This window comes from Hippichthys cyanospilos, chromosome 4 (assembly GCF_059441005.1).
Source record: "Hippichthys cyanospilos isolate Australia breed blue-spotted pipefish chromosome 4, RoL_Hcya_1.0, whole genome shotgun sequence".
NCBI classification, from domain to species: Eukaryota; Metazoa; Chordata; class Actinopteri; order Syngnathiformes; family Syngnathidae; genus Hippichthys; species Hippichthys cyanospilos.
Window position 1 is genome coordinate 7,866,562 of NC_142372.1, and position 19,430 is coordinate 7,885,991.

Consider the following 19,430-nt stretch of genomic DNA (forward strand, 5'->3'; position numbering starts at 1 on the left):
AAGATGCTGGTTTGATCACCCCTCATCATCAATACCTAAACCCAGAGAAATGGGAGGTTGGTGCCAAGACAAGAATCTGGCATGAAGACTGCCCCCCCGAAAAAAAAAAAAATCATGCGACTTGGCACAGGAGCCAAACATCACAAAGGTCTATAGATTTAAAAAGGAATGGACAGACTGTTAGGCCAAAACAATGGAGGGACACAGTTGTCCACGTTGTAATAAAAAGCAGCTGAGCAGCGCAAAGCCATGTAATCTTTGTCATTTGAACGCATCAGTCTAAAACGAAATCGCGGCGACACAGACATGCCGTGACAACATTAATCCGGCCATTTGAAACCCGTCCTTTGCAAACGAATATACAAAACGGGGTTCAAAGCTAAACTGACCTTTCAAATGATTAAGTTGAAACATTATCATCATGTTCCCGTGTACGTACACTTTTTTTATATTCAGAACAACTGCTCTGCCAGTTTAGCGTTGGCATGGACAAAAGGCCGTCTATGATTTCAACACGAAGCTCGGCGGGCCAAGCTGGCCGCTGCCCATCTGGAGCGGGCCAAATTTCTGCCTCGCTCGGGCTCAATGCACACTGGTGATTACCGCGAGGGTCAACGGCAGTCATGCTCAAGCGGTTATAAATATAAGCCCCGGCGTGATGGCTGTTGTTCCTAAACAGAGGTTTCCCCGCTGCTCTGGGAACCCAGCACAAAGGCCCCGTGGGCCTCCGAGGGCGAGAGACAGCGCCTCCGGTTTGAGCGGCCAGCTGTTGGCCGGCTTGCCAGAGGAGGATCATTAGGCCGCCGAACCGGAGAACACCGGCGTACGAAAGGAGCTGCTGGCATGAAGAAAGATTGATTGAGGAAGTGATATCAAGGCTGGAAAACAGAGGGATGGAAAAAAGCCACCGGGAAAGCTCTCAAGTTGACTTAGCAGATCTGGGGTCTGCGTTTAAGAGATGCTCACAGGACTTTACACGACTTCAAATAACTCTTTGTACTCTGTAACCAATGATTGGGAGTGTTGTTGATCTTAAAAGGAAATGAATGATCCTGATTCTAATCCTGATTCCAAACTGTTGACGTCATAACTGTACAAATTTGTTATGGTTTTAGTCAAAAATAATTAAAAAACATACATTAAAAAGAACAATTTTTGTGCAAAAAGTTAATCATTATCTTAAGATTACAACACTTTTATGATAAATGTGATAAAACGGTAAATACTGGCAATGCTGTGAAGCCTCCACTATTTGCTGTTCACAAATTCAAAACATTCATCTTAATAATCTATTAATATTTTGATTACGTACTAATGACTTTTGGTTTTGAAATGAGAACATAATTTAAAATGACAGAGCTAAAAAATATAAACCATAAACAATTTCGGATTTGTAAAGTAAAGGTAAATGATTTATATAGATTGAACACAAAGATATTTTTTTCTGACATAAAACTGTTACTGTTGAGAGTCTGAAATTGGTAAAACTAAAATCAAACATCTCGAAACAAGCTTTCATCAAAAATTAAACTTCACGCCCATTTGATCAAATTGATTTTGATTGGCTGATAAATTAGGTTTCATTTGAGATCGGTGAGCTTCAGCAACGTCATCATTTACCCAGTGAGTAATGATGTCTTTGATCGTTTCCGCAATGTATATGTTGTATAACGGTTTTGAGGGCAACATACAAGATGTCGCCACAGCTCTGGCAAATAGGAAAGTAGTAATTGGTAGTAAGAAAGTATGCTGCAATGATAAATCAAGACTAAGGAGGAGCTGATTTCATCGCCTTTTGCATATAATCGAACTAGAACTAAACATATCAAACTTAATATCACAGGCTTGTTTTGAGAACAAAACAATGGTGAATTTTTTTTTTAAGGCATGGGACCTGTAAGGCATGTGATTGACAGCTGACCTGTCCTGCGCGTCGTCCATTGGGATAAAACCCAACCCCCGCATCCCTGAAAAGGATGAGCATGTAGTTTGATCTAATTAGAGGGGAAACGTTCTCTCTTCAACTGCCATGTTGCTCACTAATCCATCCTGTACGGGTGGCCCTCATCCACTTTCTCAACCCTGTGCCCATCGCTGGTCATATGGCTCATATTGTCAGTCCCAACCCTATATTAGCATTAGCATGGCGGCTTAAGCCGACCGATGTCGCCAGCTGTGCTCAGCTGCTTCCCTCAACAACCGCAGCCATGGATAAAAGAAAAGGGAGCAACATCAGGCTTGGGCGGGGTGGGGTGGCATCCCTGGGGGGTAAGCAGGACTGTGGTGCCCTCTTGTGCCAAGTGATTTAATATTTTGCAAGGACAGTGGCCGTGGAATAAAACCAAAACTGTAAAAAGTTGCTGCTTGATAACAACGTGGCTGTCAGTGATTTAATTTGGGAAAATACCTTTCAAATTTCCAGATGTTTGTTCTTTTCGGCTTAGATTACTCGCAAATTCACTGTACTCGAGGTACATTAATTCATTACCTCCAACATTTTGCTCATAAAATGTGAATTCTTATTCACTACTACTCCAAGTACGACCAACTGAGGTCTATGGTCTTATAGCGTAACACATTCAGTAGTTTATATATTTGAAATTTAGCCTTTAAATTTATAAATGGCTGCTTGGCATGCAGACTGCTGTAATAAAAGGCATGCCAAGGCAAAGAGAGAGAGGAGGGCAGGGCAGAGCTGGCGACACTGCCTCCTCGGTTAAGTTGATAATTGCCCTCAGTGATGTATAAAAGATATCCCACAGAGCCTTGTGAAACACTATTAGCGGGCATCGGCTGAATTGTTCATGAGCTGCCTCCAGATGAGCAAAAAAACTGTAGAAGATTAATAAGACTTCCCTTTGAGCGCCGTAATCATAACGTGATGCGTGTGTGTGCTTGTGCGTGTGTGTGTGGGCCCAAGCGTAAATTTGTATTTTCAGCCCTTGCCGCTGAAGACGTTATTACTAAAATACATTTTCCCAGAAATGTAATCAATTTTTAAGCCCTAAACTTATGTAATGTGGTGTAGCAGACAGGGGAAGGGCAGTGGTCATTATCATTGTGCCTCATTCTGGCTAAAGTGACTGGATACTTAAAATGGTCCCCATGAGCTCCATGCAAAACGGTTGCTCACGAGGCAAATTGCCAGGTCAAATCTTGCATAGAGATGAGATTTTATCGCGGAGCAACATGAAAGTAAGTGGCCTTAATAAGGTGGATCTTCGCCTTCGTACACTCCTGATGCCCATTAGAGGGCTGAAGGCGGCTAGTTAAGAGGCCGCAGAGGACGAAAAAGAACAATTATCACATCAGAGAAATTAAAGAGACAAGTGAGAACTTAAAGAACAAAAACAGTGTGCAATGTAACACTTTTGAATGCCTATGAATAAATTATGCTGGAATATTACATCTCGTAACCTAATAGCCGCAAAATCCTCACTTTTCAGGACGCCCTAAAATTGCCAGGTTCATTCAATCATTAGAATGTCATTGTGAAGGAGAGTAAAACATTTTTTAACACAGATTTGTCTATGTGTAAAAAAAAATAAATAAATAATAAGTAAATACAAATCAGGACTCACACATTTGCCCTCGACAATAGTGTAGATTTTTCTGTCTGACGTTTGGGATATCCATAAACAAACAGGGTAAGAATTTTTAATTGTATCGATCAGGTGCAATTAAAATCTTTTCATTTACTCCAAAATCGAAATTCTGAAAATGCACTTTCTGGAAGCGCTTCCACGCTTTCGACGAGTTCTTTAGGATGTGAAGCCAGACTGAGAAGTACCGTGTGTAGCGACCCTGATCGAAAGGTGTTAAGTAGGGCTGCACGATTATGGCCAAAATAATAATCGCAATTATTTTGGTCAATATTGAAAACACGATTATTAATCACGATGATTCATCATGTTATTCATCAACAAGTCTATTTATTGCCCTTTTTTAAAGCAAGCAGTATACAAACAAGGCTTCAAGGCTTGATACTTAATAATATGAATAAAATAAAGTAAATAATAATTAAAACAATTTCAGTCAAAACATGACAAAAACTTGCGACATAGGTAAACACAGCTGTGCAAACCAACGAAAAAAAACAAGACTAATTAGAACCAAGCACATTATTTACTTTAAAGCATTTTTTTTTAATCAAATAGCAGTTAAAATGTAATTTTCGGTCATTTCAAATCGAATTTATTCAAATTTTTCTGCCAATCGTATTTTTCAAAATGGGTCTCATTTGACAGGAAACAAGGTCCCCTGGTGGTAGGATGGAAAAGTGCGAAGAGACCTTAGTGTCCTTTGATCTGTGCTCTTGAATTATAGACACATATTCAAATCCCAGTCAAATTACCAAAGATGGATTCCTGGGAACTTGTCAGAAGATTCTCATTGGGACGTTCCATATTGTTAGTAAGTTAAGAATTCTCTTTGTGTTAGGCGGATTCTTCCAGTTAATCTAGCACCTTGTTTGATCCACTTCAAGGTAGCTATAATGCAGTGTAAAGATGCATGCTGTGTTGAGCCAGCCAAGCTTAGTGATCAATTCTAATGAGGATATGGGCAATTAGAGCACCCAATGGAAAAAAACAAAAAAAAACTTTCGGTCAAATGCTTTGTTGGTGGCAGGTTTATAGTGTGTGAGCCTCGGCTTCGATAATATGCACGTTATGCCGTTATAACATCCTCACCACACATGGCATGGAACAGAATGAGGGGTGAAGGGTTCAGGTCAGGGGCTCCGACATGACCTCTCCTTTTTTTTTGTATCAAAGTGTCATCTTCCGGGCAGGGCAAACAAACAGCGCCTGGCCCCCGGGGCAAAGCGGGACTCGTCGGGTGGCATCGCCAGGTCAGGTTGTGGCCTGGGACATGAAAATGAGTTGGCAGGCCTCGGAGATATGCTGCTCATTATGTTTGCCTCGGAAATCTGGGGCAGTTGCAAACACAGACGCCATGGCAACTGGGTTCACAGGCGAGAAGGCTTTTTGTCATTGACAACTACACTTGTGGTCAATGGAATAGAAAGTATGCCGTTTGGATGAATCAATGCAATAAGCTAAAAAAAAAAAAAAAAACAAGGTGACAGTGAAAAAGCTCAGGAGAGCAATATTTCGTTTTGATTTTCAATAGAATCACATGCATTTACGTCTCTATAGAAATCTTTTAACAGATTCAGTGCCATTGATGGCGAAGATCTAATTTTACAGACCTGGTGTATGCCTGCCTGCATCAACTGTCGATAAGTCACATTTGTTTCCTATATATTGAATGTAATTGTCATTCAAATAGCACGGTGCCATCGATGCACTTTTACAAGACTCGCCGAGCTCGTAAAGTTGTTTTGAAAAAAAAGCAAAAGCGAAAAAGGGCCGCGTGTCACGTTGACTCTCTGAACTACCTATATTTACCAGTGAAAGTGAATTCTTTATGAGCGCCGAGAAATCAAAGACGGGTCCGATCAAAGGGGATTTAATAAGCTACCCACTGTTTGACGAAATCTGAACTTTAATGTTATGCGTAGCTTTCACCAGGTTCCTCATTTTTGGGCTGGCGCCAAAAAAATTACACCGGTGCGCCATGATTTTTTAATTTGTGAGTGTGTAACTGCACTGTGCGTCTGTTTTTTCTCGAAATGTTCTTTTTGGCAATAGATTTATATTTGCATCTGAGACACGGTTCCATACGTGACATCCTTCCTTTAGTCTTAATGCTGTACATCCCGTTTACGATGTTAGCCAGCATGCTAACACATTGGTTTTAACAGTGTCGTAACTCAAGAGTGCCTTGGTTGTTTTTTCAAATCGTCTTAAACCAAGCGCGTTCCTACTCCGGAGGATACACCCTGACTCTAATCTCCCGAGTCCCACGAGGAGGAGGTTCCCTGCAGAGAGACCTCAGAAGCTCTGCAGCGTTATATATTCACTTCCTGACTCCCTGAGGAATTGCAGTAGCTCACTGCACACGTCTGCATGTCGGCTCGTGTCTTGGGGTAGTGACATACACGCTTGTGACTGAACTGCACGGTACTGCTATGGTATCTTGAGAATATATTGTGCAAATGATGATAGGGAGAAGTTCAACATAGCTACTGAAATTTACAGCGGTTATGTTGTAGATGCTGGACCTCTTCGGTTTTCGTTCCTATTTAGGAGCTCTTACAAACGATGTAATATGAAAAAAGTTGAGTCCCACCATCATCCTTTGTGAAATTTGTCACTTGATCGACATACAGGGCAGCCAGTTATTTATTGTTGCATGGCTAAATATATGGATTCATGCTAGGTACAACATTAACCCTTTCAGTGCCAAGCATTATCTGAAAAGGAAACCCCCTTTAGAGCTAGCTGATTTTTAGCATTTTGACGCATATTTCAAGGCCAACAGAATATTGTATTGAATGACTGTGGACATTGGTGGTACTATATGAGGGATTGAATTCCATTCTTTACATAGAAAAAGAAAGTATGATTTTATCTTATTCCGTTCTTTAGTAATAACTGTTCAAAATAGTTCATTTGAGTGACGCAAAGATTTATTGGACAAAAGAAGAAAAATTGCTTTTTTGTGAAAAGATGCATTTTCTGCACAACGGTGACTTTGACACAAATATATTCTGTTTAGTGGCACCTGAAACATATAAGCAGTCTTTTCCTTCGATAAAACATGAACAAAAACAATGAAAATGTGTTTTTGTTTGCAAAATATACTTGCCCATGTTGTCTGACTACTTTACAATGAATTTTAACACCATTTATGACTACGTGGCATCATTTTTAAATTTTTAAAAGTTGAGAAATCTCAATGAAATGCACAGTATTTTGGTGTTTTGGACATTTGTTCGGACCAAAGACTGTTTAGAAGCTGTTCTTTATAGTAAACATGGAAATTGAATTAATCCACGAAATTTTACTTCTGAATTTCTTGTAATTCGATGGAAAAATGCATTATATTGAATTATTGTTGTTTTTTCCAAACACTAATGAAGCCTAGCCTTTTGTACTTTGTGGCCGACAAACATTCCAAACGTCATTCTGTTTACCACCAATTTTTCTAGTGAATTACAAGAATTACAGTTCATTTTCAACAACATTTTCGGCCACTAGCATAGCGCCTCCGCAAATTGAAAATGATACCACGGCAAAATGTGTTGTTCAAAGCCCTGCCAAATTTGAATTCACTATGAAAATATGATGCATGTGGAATCAAAGCCGGAAAAATTGGAGAGGGATATTTTAGACAGTGCGGATATTAGCATTCATTATTTAGGAGAGATTTATGATAAATACAGAGCAATGGGGTTAATTGACAATAAGGATGATATTGTCGGAACAAATGTAATCAGTGAATAAATGGCAACTTATTCAATTATGTAGCTTAGGGTCCTAAATGTGATGAAAAATGAGGGAAATCAACACGGCTTTGTGGATTTAGGGCAACGTGGAAATCGCTGGGGCTCCGTTCAAGGCTGATGGGTCGGGGTCGTCATCTATTAAGCTGTGTTTACTGAGACGCCGAAACAACATCATCCATCATTCTTAAAGACTTGCGCTCTGATGGGGAGAATTAGAATGCATTACACATGTCATGCATCATCAGGCTAAACATGGCGCTTCTATCTCGCTCCGCGCTTTTGTCTGCTCCGTGTCTGGCTCTTTGCATTTCACTCATTTGTTTCTTTGTATGCGCGTGTGTTCACACTTAAGTGCTCTCATGGTCGTCCTCCCTGGGGCGAGGTATCCATCACCATCCAAGCAGTGTGTGACTGGCCGGGCCCCGGGGCCTCCTCTGCCCCCGTGAATATCTCCCAGGGGTGGAGGGTTTCCGGGATGTCAAGGGAGACCACCTGCCCCCCAAAACACTCACAGAAATCACTATGACCCTCACGCTCTCTTAATGCCCTCATTAGGTGATTAGTCCCAGAGGCGGGACTAAAACCAACATGGCCTGTTCCAAAATATACCATAGCCTACAGGGGTTAATAGAGGAGTCAGGTGCAGGTGGGATACACAAACACACAATAGGAGAGTGACGTTTGGATGTTAAACTCACCATCGTAGTAATAAAACTGATTAAGAACGTTTTTTCAACCTCAGTGGTCGAAAAGGGCGAATGATTTGGACGAGGGCTGTTCAGTCCTGCTGTACCAATTTGGACTGGTACAGATAAGGACTTCACTATTTAGTTTTAAATAACTTTGAAATCTTTTTTTTTTTTTAATCCAATATGGCTTTATTCCAATTTTGAGTTACTTATTTTGCATAGACTTCTTCGCTCATTTTTTCCTATATATTTATTAGACATGTCAATAATAATAAAGTGCTAACACTTAAATTGTTCAAAAATAACTCTCTCGTAGAAGAAGCAATAGTTGAAAAATGTGAACAATCATGATTAATTATGGAAAATTGTGTGATGACTTTGTTAACGATGTTTAATCGCTTGTTAGCACAAATATTTATATTCCAATTTTTGTCTACCACTTTTTTATTAACTTAAACATGTTTTTATTTGTATCCTTGTTTAGCACTTCAGCAAGTGCTCTTTTGACATTTCCAAATTTCACTTGGGTTATTTAACAATAAAAAGTAAAACAAAACCAAAAAAAAAAAATCCCAAAATCAAAATTTAACCTTGTGATGTAAATATATTGGTATCGTGATTTGGAAGCTGTTTTTAACGTGTGAAAATCACAGGTAATCAGAACACTCATACCTCAAAAATGGTCTCTTTTTAGGAGACCCCCAAAATTGCATATTTAACCATTAGTTACAAACAAAACAAACAACAACAACTAATAATAATAACAACAAAAACAAGAACAACATTTTGGGCATTCACATAGGATAACAATATCCAATCGCCTCCCCAGAAAAACAAACAAGCTCGTGACATTGCCGTCGTAATTAAGTATGAAATATTGATGGATTGTGATGTATATAGGGTGGACACAGAGAGAAAGAGTCTTGTGGGAACATTGTGTATCGAGGCCTGACTCTTTAAGCATTGGAAGCTCAAAAACAGATGAATAATTGACAGCAACATAATTAGCCATTTCAAAACAAACCTGGAGACATTTGCTTTGAAGATAGACAACTGTAAGGCATGAAATACTTATATAGTAAATCCTTTGTATGCAGTAAAAATAGTTTCCTACACATATTTAAAAAAACAGCAGGAATGCAATTTACCTGTTAGTTGACATCTTATATTTTTTTGTGTATGGCGATGGCTCATTAACAGAGGGTTTAAAAGGTTCTAACGCAGCTAACTTTAAAATGCACAAAAATGAGTGATAAAAATAGAACGTGAAATTCATTGAAAAAAATACATTAAAAAATGTAAATATCAACTTTTAAAGGAGCTGACTACAGAATAAATTCTGAGATTATGTTACTGGTCAATAAAAAAAACGAACAGTTTGGGTTTCAAATGCATTAAGGAATTACTTAATGTAACATAAACCCAGTAGGACTAAGATATGCAATCTTAGGTCAACTAATAGACCCTAGATTTGGATGTGAACATGGTGAAGTAGCATTTAGCTGTTCCGCTTCCATGCAAATGGAATAATTTGCCATTAGAAGTAGTCAGCCCCATAGAAATAAAATAATCCGTCTCATCTGCTCATTCTCGTGAACAAAGCTGTCATTAAACAGCCCTCACTCGTGACTCGCGTGTGTGTGATGCTCAGTTTTCTATAGCAAAACACGCACACCTCCCTTGTCGACTAAATGTCAACTCTACTGACATACAACCTTGTTTGGAACCAATGATTACCTCATAGCTAATTAATCCTCATTCAATCAATGGGAACTTTTCACATATTGTGCTATGTCGTGTGTGTGTTTGTATATATGCGTGACAGAGTAATCAGAGGGGAGGGCCATAGGGTAGACGATGAATGATGGATGGCGTTCGCTGAGTGGCCTCAAACATTCAGATTAGCGACATCTTTTGTCTGCGCTGAGGAATGATAGTCATGTTATTTTTTTTTTCCACAGATTGAGAGCAAAATTGCCCCATCAGAACCGTAACAAAAGATATAGTCTTTACATTTTTGCCATTTCCAGATAATGCAATGATATTGGGATTTAGTTCTGCGATTGAGTTAAACAAGATCCTGTATTCAGATTACAATTAGATGCATGACCACTGTTTATTATTGTTTCTTGTTACCTTTGAAAACAAAGTTTTTTGATTGAGTTAGACAAAGAAATCATTTTTGGTGTTCGTTTACCACGTTCATCCAACAGGGGCCGGGTGATCCAGTATGCGGTTTTGGGTATAAGCAAATCGATAAACATTCTTGTCACAGGTACTAAATGTAAATATTTTACATGACGAAACTTCTCGTCCATGGCACTGAAAGAGTTGAGAGTGTAGATATTCAGGTATTTCTTGATATTTTTTTCATTTATTAAGTGTCTAAAAATGTGTGGTATTCAGAGTTAATGATAGAGAAAAAAAATACACTCCAAAATGGCTACATAATTAGACTATTCACTACACAATGAAGTATTTTGTACCTTTTGTAAACGTGTCTTGCAAACCATCCAATCAACATTCTGCCTGTTTTGCAAAATTTCAATTTCACGATGAGGCTCATTTTCAAATCTTTGATTTTTAAATGAATGAATTAATAAAATTAGTTCCATTTATCACCCAGCCTTGGTATGTGTCACGGACTTTGTGTTACTTTGGCATCTATTTTAAAGAAAAGCTTGTTCTCTGAGAACTGCTCTATTTATACGTTCCCTTCTGAACAGCACAAAACCACAAGAGGTCTGCGCATACATCTTATATCAAACAACCAAACAGCCGGAGAATTAAAGATGCTTGTCGCCACGCGTCTTCTATTCATTAGCGGCACTCGAGGAATTGTCCTCCCTTGGTAGTCTCTCTCGAGCTGTTTACTGGACGCACTTTAGAGGAGTTCTATCAATGGCCTGTTTAAAAGAGCACTTGTACAACACAAACAAGCCGGCCTCATTTCAAATGTTCAGGCACAGTTTGTGTGTGTTAGGGTTTGTTTGCATTTGAGTAAACACGGACGTCAAAAACATTTTATGAATATATGAGTGTTCTACTTTGTCGAGTTTTTTTCTTCTTTAATAATCTCGAGTAATTAGTTAGAAAGCATTAAAAAGTAAGGGGAAAAGCTGTCGCCTTGTGCCTTTTTTCACTGACACGAAAAAGCGAGCCAGAAAAACAAACCAGGCACATCAAAATATGTGTATGATTTTTCTTTTACTCTTTGAACAACATAGTAGTTGTCACTTTACAGCAAGTATGGCAGGACTTGGCCTGGAGATCACAAGATGAATGATATTGTTGTGGCAACATGGCTATATAACTCTAATAAAAAGTGATGGTTATAAAGAGCTGTCTTCTGACTAGCACGGCCGCTGCTGTCACACTCGTATAAAACATGAGCAAAAACATCTCTCTGTTGACCGGGACTTGGAAAAGGAAGTGCCAAAAATGGGAAAGTGTATTTTTTTTTTTTTTTTTTGACAGAAAGCAGTCTAAAAATGGTCCTGGTAAGGCAGTTGTCTAGGTCTGTTAGCGCCAGAATTAGCCGCTGCTGTTTATTGGTGAAATAAACATACTGACAATGATACCAGTATTTATGATGTTGACAACGATATACAGTAGACTAGTAGAGACTAGATCTGGCAGGCACACCTATGGAGCGGCCATGTTAGCATGGGTGATGGACTCAGCAAAGGCAATGGAAAGCATGGCCATTAGCTTAGCATCACATATTTGTATATGTATGGCTGTTGTTTACTCAAACATGAAAATTTCTCTCAAACATGATTACTGAATTAATTCTTGAACAGTATAAATAATTGTTTGTATTAATTGTCAAGCCATTGTTTATTGCATTGGATGAAAATTAACCATATGCTAACGATGCAGCAGTTGAAAACACCCGGCTGCATGCATTTGCAAAACTTTAAAACTTTTTTAAAATGTTCTAAGCCTTTTTATACATAATTTGTTTCAAAACTACACAACATTTTCAAAATAATATTGTAGAGTACTGGAGGTTTATGCGCCGCACAAAAAGCTCCTTCAATATAAACTAGACTACTGCCCAAACCAGCTGGGATAGGCAACAGCAAGCCTGTGACCCTTGTGAGGATAAGCGACTCTAGAAAATCGATGGATGGATGGTTGTAGCAGACGAAACCCCAGCCACCCACACCTAATATATATATATATATATATATATATATATATATATATATATATATATATATATATATATATATATATATATATATATATATATATATATTGTTTATTAAACACACTTTCTGACAGTTTTACACAAACTGTTCAGGGGGGATCTTTCGGTTCAGTTTGTGTATATATACAAACTGAACCGAAAGATCTCCTGAACAGTTTGTGTAAAACTGTCAGAAAGTGTGTTTACTGAACTTGTGTGTGCCATCATTAAGATGAGCCTACCATCAAAAGACAACGCTCCAAAAGCTGTCAATTCATACCAGATTGCTGCAATTATTACATCGGCACGGTAACGTCTTTCAAGGCCATTCTGCTCCCTCCGGAACGCGACCTGGAGGTGGATGATTACACAGGAGTTACTCTGGTTGTATAATGGCACGCTCGCAAAGATGCCGTCGCACAAAAAGCTACGCCCACGCAGCGTCATTTGCACATGAGTTGGCGAGAGAGTGATACAGGTGGCACCTCGCGCGGGAGGACTGACTTCACATCAAAAGAGCACCTCTGACACCTTCGATTGCTCGCAAATGATGACGCGCGGGGATCTTTTGCCACTACAAAGGCACAACAAAAGAAGCGACATGAAAGGGAAGTCAATAAACATAGGGCGCTTGATAAAACATTTAGTTTTAGCGTCAAGTACAGCACAGAGGTTTGGCACAGTTTCCCTGTCAAACAAAACAACAAAAAGATCAGGAGAAAAATAGCTGACAAGAATCCGACGTGGTCCACTAATTGGAGATGTAAGGACACGACATGCGAAAATAATACAGAAGAAAGATCAATACAGTGACCGCCTGTCACTGTTCGTTTGGGTATAATGGTGATTCCAATTTGAAAATTCGTTCAAAAACATTTTAAAATCTGATCATTTATTTTTAGATTTTCCATGATTTCGTACCATAAGGCGCAAATAGCAGCCTTGAATTTTCTCAAAAATCGACAGTGTGTATGACAATCCTGCACGCCTTTTGTGTGCACTCCCCCCAGCTGTATAAATGTTATTGTATAACTTCGGTAAGCTCTCTGCTTGACTCATTTCCTACTGACATAGGGACGTAAGGAAAGCAACGCACGCAGTACGTACGCTAATAGCGATAAACCCAAGAAAATTACGCCATTGGTACAATACGTATGCTGGCAGAAAATATTGCGTATGTTCTGTTTTATTTCTGACCTTATGTTTTAATGCTGTGTGCCCTATGTAATCGAGACTGCACCTAATAATATGATGTGCCGTGTGGTACGGAAAATACGGTAATATGAATATGACCCACCCAGCTTATTAAATTGTGTCCACTCTTGCGTCCATTTTGTCTCAGCAACGCAGCAAAGTTAATTGCATTGCACTCACACACTTGAATCTGCATTGGAGAGGCCGGAATGTCCTCTACAGAGCACACTAGGACTTAGTAGGGTCTCTCCAATAATCCCATAGATATAGAGCAAAGACAACGTTGTGTCAACTACAGTGGACACAAATGAACAGGCTGGGTTTTAAATGGTTACGACGGCGGCGAGGTGCGTCAGTATGTGTCGTCAACTACAATTGATTTTTGCGATTGTCCACTTCAATCAATCAATGATTGATTGTCCACTTCAGTCGTGATCGGCTATGTCCCTTGTTGCGTGATATGTCTGAGTTGCATCATGTAGCCACACAGACATTCCTTCATATGCAGCAGAAATATTCTCTTTTTTCTCCATGAATACACACAGTGATTCACAGCACTCACAAGCAAATGTGACCAATGTCAAAATATGCTGAAAAACCATTGAAGCTACACCCAAAGCAGCAGCAACCAAAGCGGCAGCTGTGGCGGGTGATCGGGGTGAGGGCAAGCTGTGCTCTATGTACAGATGTTCGCCGTCCCACAGCAGTTGTCCGATTTATTGCAGAATGCAAACGTCTGTCCAGGAGGACGACCAGCACAGAAACAGAATGGAACATGAGGTCACACTAGAAGATTCAAAGTCCCTCTGCACCTCAGAGTGCCAGCAAACAGTCAGAGAGCAAAAAAATAAAAAATAAATCCAGTGAACACAAGGCAGACGATGACTAATCTCTCTTTCAAGTACTTTGAAATCTTTTTTTTCTTTTTTACAATGAGACATGACTACATAATAAAGTAATGGTGGGATGTTATCCATATGGAAGGCATACAGTTACGTTTTTTTTTTTTTTTTGCTTAAAGTCAGTGATCATAACCCAACCGCATTTACTGTTAAGAGCCGAAGATTACCTTGAGTGACTGAATTCATTTTGTATACATTTTCAAGACCTGCAAGACATTCCCTTCAATGATTATATTTAAACTGTATCTACTGAATGAAAGAATAACCTCTCCTCTTTCATCAGGATAACACTCTTATGTCGCACTAGAAAAAAAAAAAAAAAAAAAAAATATATATATATATATATATATATATATATATATATATATATATATATATATAAACCCCTCCAGCCAACACTGCCAGGTCATGGAAGGTTTGATGTGACACTAAACTGCCTGTGTGGTCAAAAATGATGTCCATCCTGTCTTACTTAAATAAGCATTCAAAGTTTGTCTTCCATTTTGGCTTTTTTTTTCTCAAGAATATGTATTTTTGTTACAGCATAGGCATTGTTTTTCCCTAAGCATGAATGTGTGCATAAGCCGAAGGATCACACAGACAAGGTGGTGTACCATGAATATTTTGCGAGGTTCTCCCTGGGCACGATGCGCCTTGTAGCTGGTGTTGGGGGTGGTGGTGGTCGGTACGTAAGGGGTTGGTGGGGGTACACGCTCTAATGGGCTACCAGGGGACCTGACACGACTCTCCTGAGGCACTTGGGCTCCATACATTGCGAGCCTGCAGCCTTTGTCAAAATGCACACTTCCTCAAATATTCCTTTTCAATTCCATTAAGTCCAAACACAAATCCGCGTCCAATTAGGCAAAGCAGGCCAACTTCAGATGATCTTGATCATAGGAATAAGGACTGAGAAAAGAGTTCTAGTAGCGAGAAATGACTGACATAACATTTGATTAACTGAAGGATTTGTCGATTGTGTGGAATTAGGTTTTCAATTAAACACGTTTTTCGAATGTGGCAAATTGATTTGCACCATGCTTGCAAGCAGCAGAGGCTTTCTTGATACAAATTTCAACTACCTTTAGGATCTCAGTGTTTCCCAACCATTGTCCGATCAGGTCTGATATGGAAAATTAATCAGTTTCACTTCATTTGACAAAACATTCATTATAACCATTGTACCTTATTTTATTCTTGTATCTATGTAAGCGACATATGATGACAGACAGGACAATTACATTTAGATTTAGATTAGTGTCCTTATTAAATCTAAGATTTTTTTAATGAATGGGCTCAGTTTCTAACGTGGTCTTCTCATTTTTAAAAAAAATAAACAAAATTAGATGTTATGTGATGCATTGTACTATATTATTCCCTGGATTTTCAATGTTAAAATTTGCCTTTTTAAAAAAGTGTGCTCTTAGATTTGTTGAGGTTTTTAACAAGCCACTTTTGACCATTTATAATGTCTGTTGCAGATCTTCTGTATAAAGAGTATTTGTCATCTGAAAAAAACACACAAATAAAAAAGAAAGTAGCCCTTTTTAATATAACATTAATTTACAGAATAAAAAAACGTGGGTTCCAAGATTGACCCCTGTGGTACACCACAAATTATATTCAAGCAAGCTGAATTATAGGGAGCTATATTGACAAACTGTTTACTATTGCCTAGAAAGTGTTTATTTTTTCTTACATACACATTATTTAATAAGTTGATTTCAATTTTCTGAATATTTTAAAAATGCAATGTAAATCTTGAAGTGATTCTAAAACACTCCAATTACTTCACTTTACAGTACACTGGGTAGCAGTGTTAATTACTGACATAGATCAAACATGCGGCTTTAACATTGAATGAAGACATTCATTTTACAAAGAAGTGCATGTTTTGCGCATGTGTCATTGAAGTTACACACATTTTGCGTGCCTTCTCGCTACCGAGTGTGTGTACTTCACCTGGTCCTTTAATCAGCGTAGCACAATAGCGAGGCTAAATCCGCCTTATCTCCACGCAATCAGATTAGAGAGGATTGCTGCTCCGCTAAGCACCACACAAAAAAGCTCAAACGGATCAAGATGATTTGATTAATAATTTGGGATAGCATTATCCTTTAAGAAGCATAAATTGTTTTATTCTTATTCATTTATTTTCCATTTGTGTGTGTGTGGTTTTCACCCTCATCCAGAGTTCCCGAGGCTAACAGAGATTGAAAGATTATCTTGACCACCTGGGCTGAACGCTTGCTCTTCCACCCTTGCAAGTGCCGTTGTTAGTCAGTACCAACAATGACCAGATGGGGGAGCCATGGCTGCTGCTGCACACAATAGGATTGGGGGGTTGGTGGGGGTTTAATCTCATCCAAATAAACATGGCAGCGGTTGTCAGCTTTGGCGGCAAGGAGGGAGGGTGTGTGCTATAGAAGCAGGTCAGGCTAATCATGCATATAATTGCATTTTGACATTTTGGGCTACTGGGACCAGACCTTTGGATATCAGCTTCTCCTCCGAGCACTTAAGTGATTAACAAATGAAAATGCGGAGCTGAAACTTAATTAGATATTATGTTTTATCCATGCCTATGGGGCAGAGTTGTAAGGTAGATGTTGTCAGCGGGTAGGCGAGGGGAGAGCTTTGTACTTTTGATGTCCGAATAACATCGCAAGGTGAGAGGAGGAAAAACATTTCACGGAGGAAATATTATTTCACGACGGAGCTTAACGTTGAGGAGCGAGTGAAGTCCACCGTCTTGAAACAAGGACAGTGACAAAAGTCTCAGCGCTGCCATGCCAGCTGCTAAGTGTTTTACGATAAAGCAGGTGGCGTCAGCCGGAGTGGCAGTGGAAGGGGGGATACTCAGGAGGGTTGAGGTTGCGTTGGCGGGAGGGTGGACCGCTGAGGACCGCGTCGCCGCTGTCAGCTCTGTAACATGGCATATGCTTCAGTGTCCGAGTGGCACTGTGCTAAATGACAAGCGGCCCTCCCTGCCACTGTAAGGACATTTGCGTATGTCTGTAGATGCAAACATGTGGATACACATGGACTCGCACATAAGCTAGCGTCACCAGAATATTGTACATACACTCGGCCGTCGGTCTCGCTCATCTCCTGCATTTTGCATAGGTGACACTTTTCATTATTCAAAGCCTCCTTCTCAGGATGCACTATGCACATGAGGAGGCGACATGCACTCTCTCCAAACAAGGCGCTCCTTAATTATGCATGCACAGACTACCGACAATGCATTCGGGTGCAGGCGTGCGTACGTGCGTGTGTCTGTCTGCGCATTTTGTACCCAGGTGTATAATTGTCAGTGTTTATCCAAAGCACAATCATATGTGTTTGTTTGTTGATGAATAGATGATTGCCAAGTTGCGATATAACCTCTGCAGTCCCAATAGTTTAAGTCAATTTAAATATCAACTGCAGCAATATGACTTCATAAAAGGTGGCAGTTTAAAGTCTGTCTAATACAACGCATTTCAGAACCTCCAATAGTTATTACAAAAAATAATTTCCCATTGGGATAGTCCAGAAAGATGAGTAGGGCCAGTGAAGAAAAAAATTGTTCTATCCCAGATCTTTTGTTTTTCAGAATTCTCACTTTTATCTCAGAATTCTCACTTTAAAGTCAATATTTGACTTTTAGTTGGAAGTTTCACAAAATTACAACATTCAAGAAGTTAAAATTCACATTTAAAAAAAAGTATCCCCTATTCAGTCAAGTTAAAATTCACATTTTAAAATAAGAAATTTAACTATTCTTGAATTCTGATTTTTCTCAGAAAGTTTACCTTGTTAATTTTTACTTTAAATTCACAAGCATGACTATTCTCAGAATTCTGAATTTTAATTCCTAGAATATACACTTCAAAGTCAGAATTCCTCCTATTTCAGAAATCTGACTTCATTCTCAGTTCGGTCTCAGAATTCCAAATTGTCAGAATTCTCACATTTGTCTCAAAATTCTGACTTTAAAGTCAAACTTTGAATTTTAAAGTTAAAAGTATGATTATTTTAGAAATTCTCATTTTAGACTCAGTTCTTAAATTGGAGTCTGACTTCAAGGTCAGATTTCTGAAATGAAGGTGACATCCTGACAAGCATTTTTTTTAAATTCCCTAATCCTCTTTGTTAAAATAAACCCTTGGAGTTTAATCATTTAATCTGAATTAGCTATGCTATCGATTATACATCGTAATTTTGATGACAAATAAGAATGTCCAAATTTGTAACGCTAACTATCACACAAACACCCCACTGCTTACAGACATCACATGGCTAAAACCGAGAAACCAGATGAGTGAGACGATTGGTCGCCACCTGAGCCCTGACCATCTGATGTCATTTTCAACTAACAAAACATCCGTCCCAGTATTGTATATAGATGAAAACCGGTTCATATTTGTATTTCATAAATACGATATTAATCAGAACGACATCTTTAGACCAACTGTGTCATTTAGACTATATTAATGCAATAAAAACTGTCGACTTGACCCCGCCTTTAAGAGGTCGCATCAGAGCGTTAAAACCCACAGGTAGGCTTTCATTTATGTGATGACACCAGATTCAAAGTGCCTCTAAAGTCTTAATAGAGTGCACTTGTGAATCGGATGAGGTATTTTCCAGCGCGGACGTTAGAACAGCGAGCAACTGGCAGCTCAAAGGTACAGCAAGACAGGGATTTTCAGCTTGATTGGGTTCTGGTCTCCAAGTGAAGGGATGAATTATTTATTTCCAGACTTGAATTTGTGTGCATGCGTATAGACGTGTGCGTGCGTGTGTAGGTGTGTGACGATGTGTGTACGTGGGCGTAAAAGCCAGACTGAGGTAAATACTTTAAAACATTCTACCATTCACTTGATGCAGAAAAACAACAAGCTGCAGGGTCAGAGTGCAACGTTCCCAAAAGTGAAATTCCAGCAATTATTCACAGGAGATCCGCAGCAGGCGCTCAGGGCAACATGCCCGCACCCTTGAGTGGGCAGAGGAGACTGACAGTCCCATTATGAGACGGCCTGTGTGACAGATAAATATTTCAGACGCAAATAAATAAAGGATGCGCGACGTTTTCCTTCTGAATGACTTTT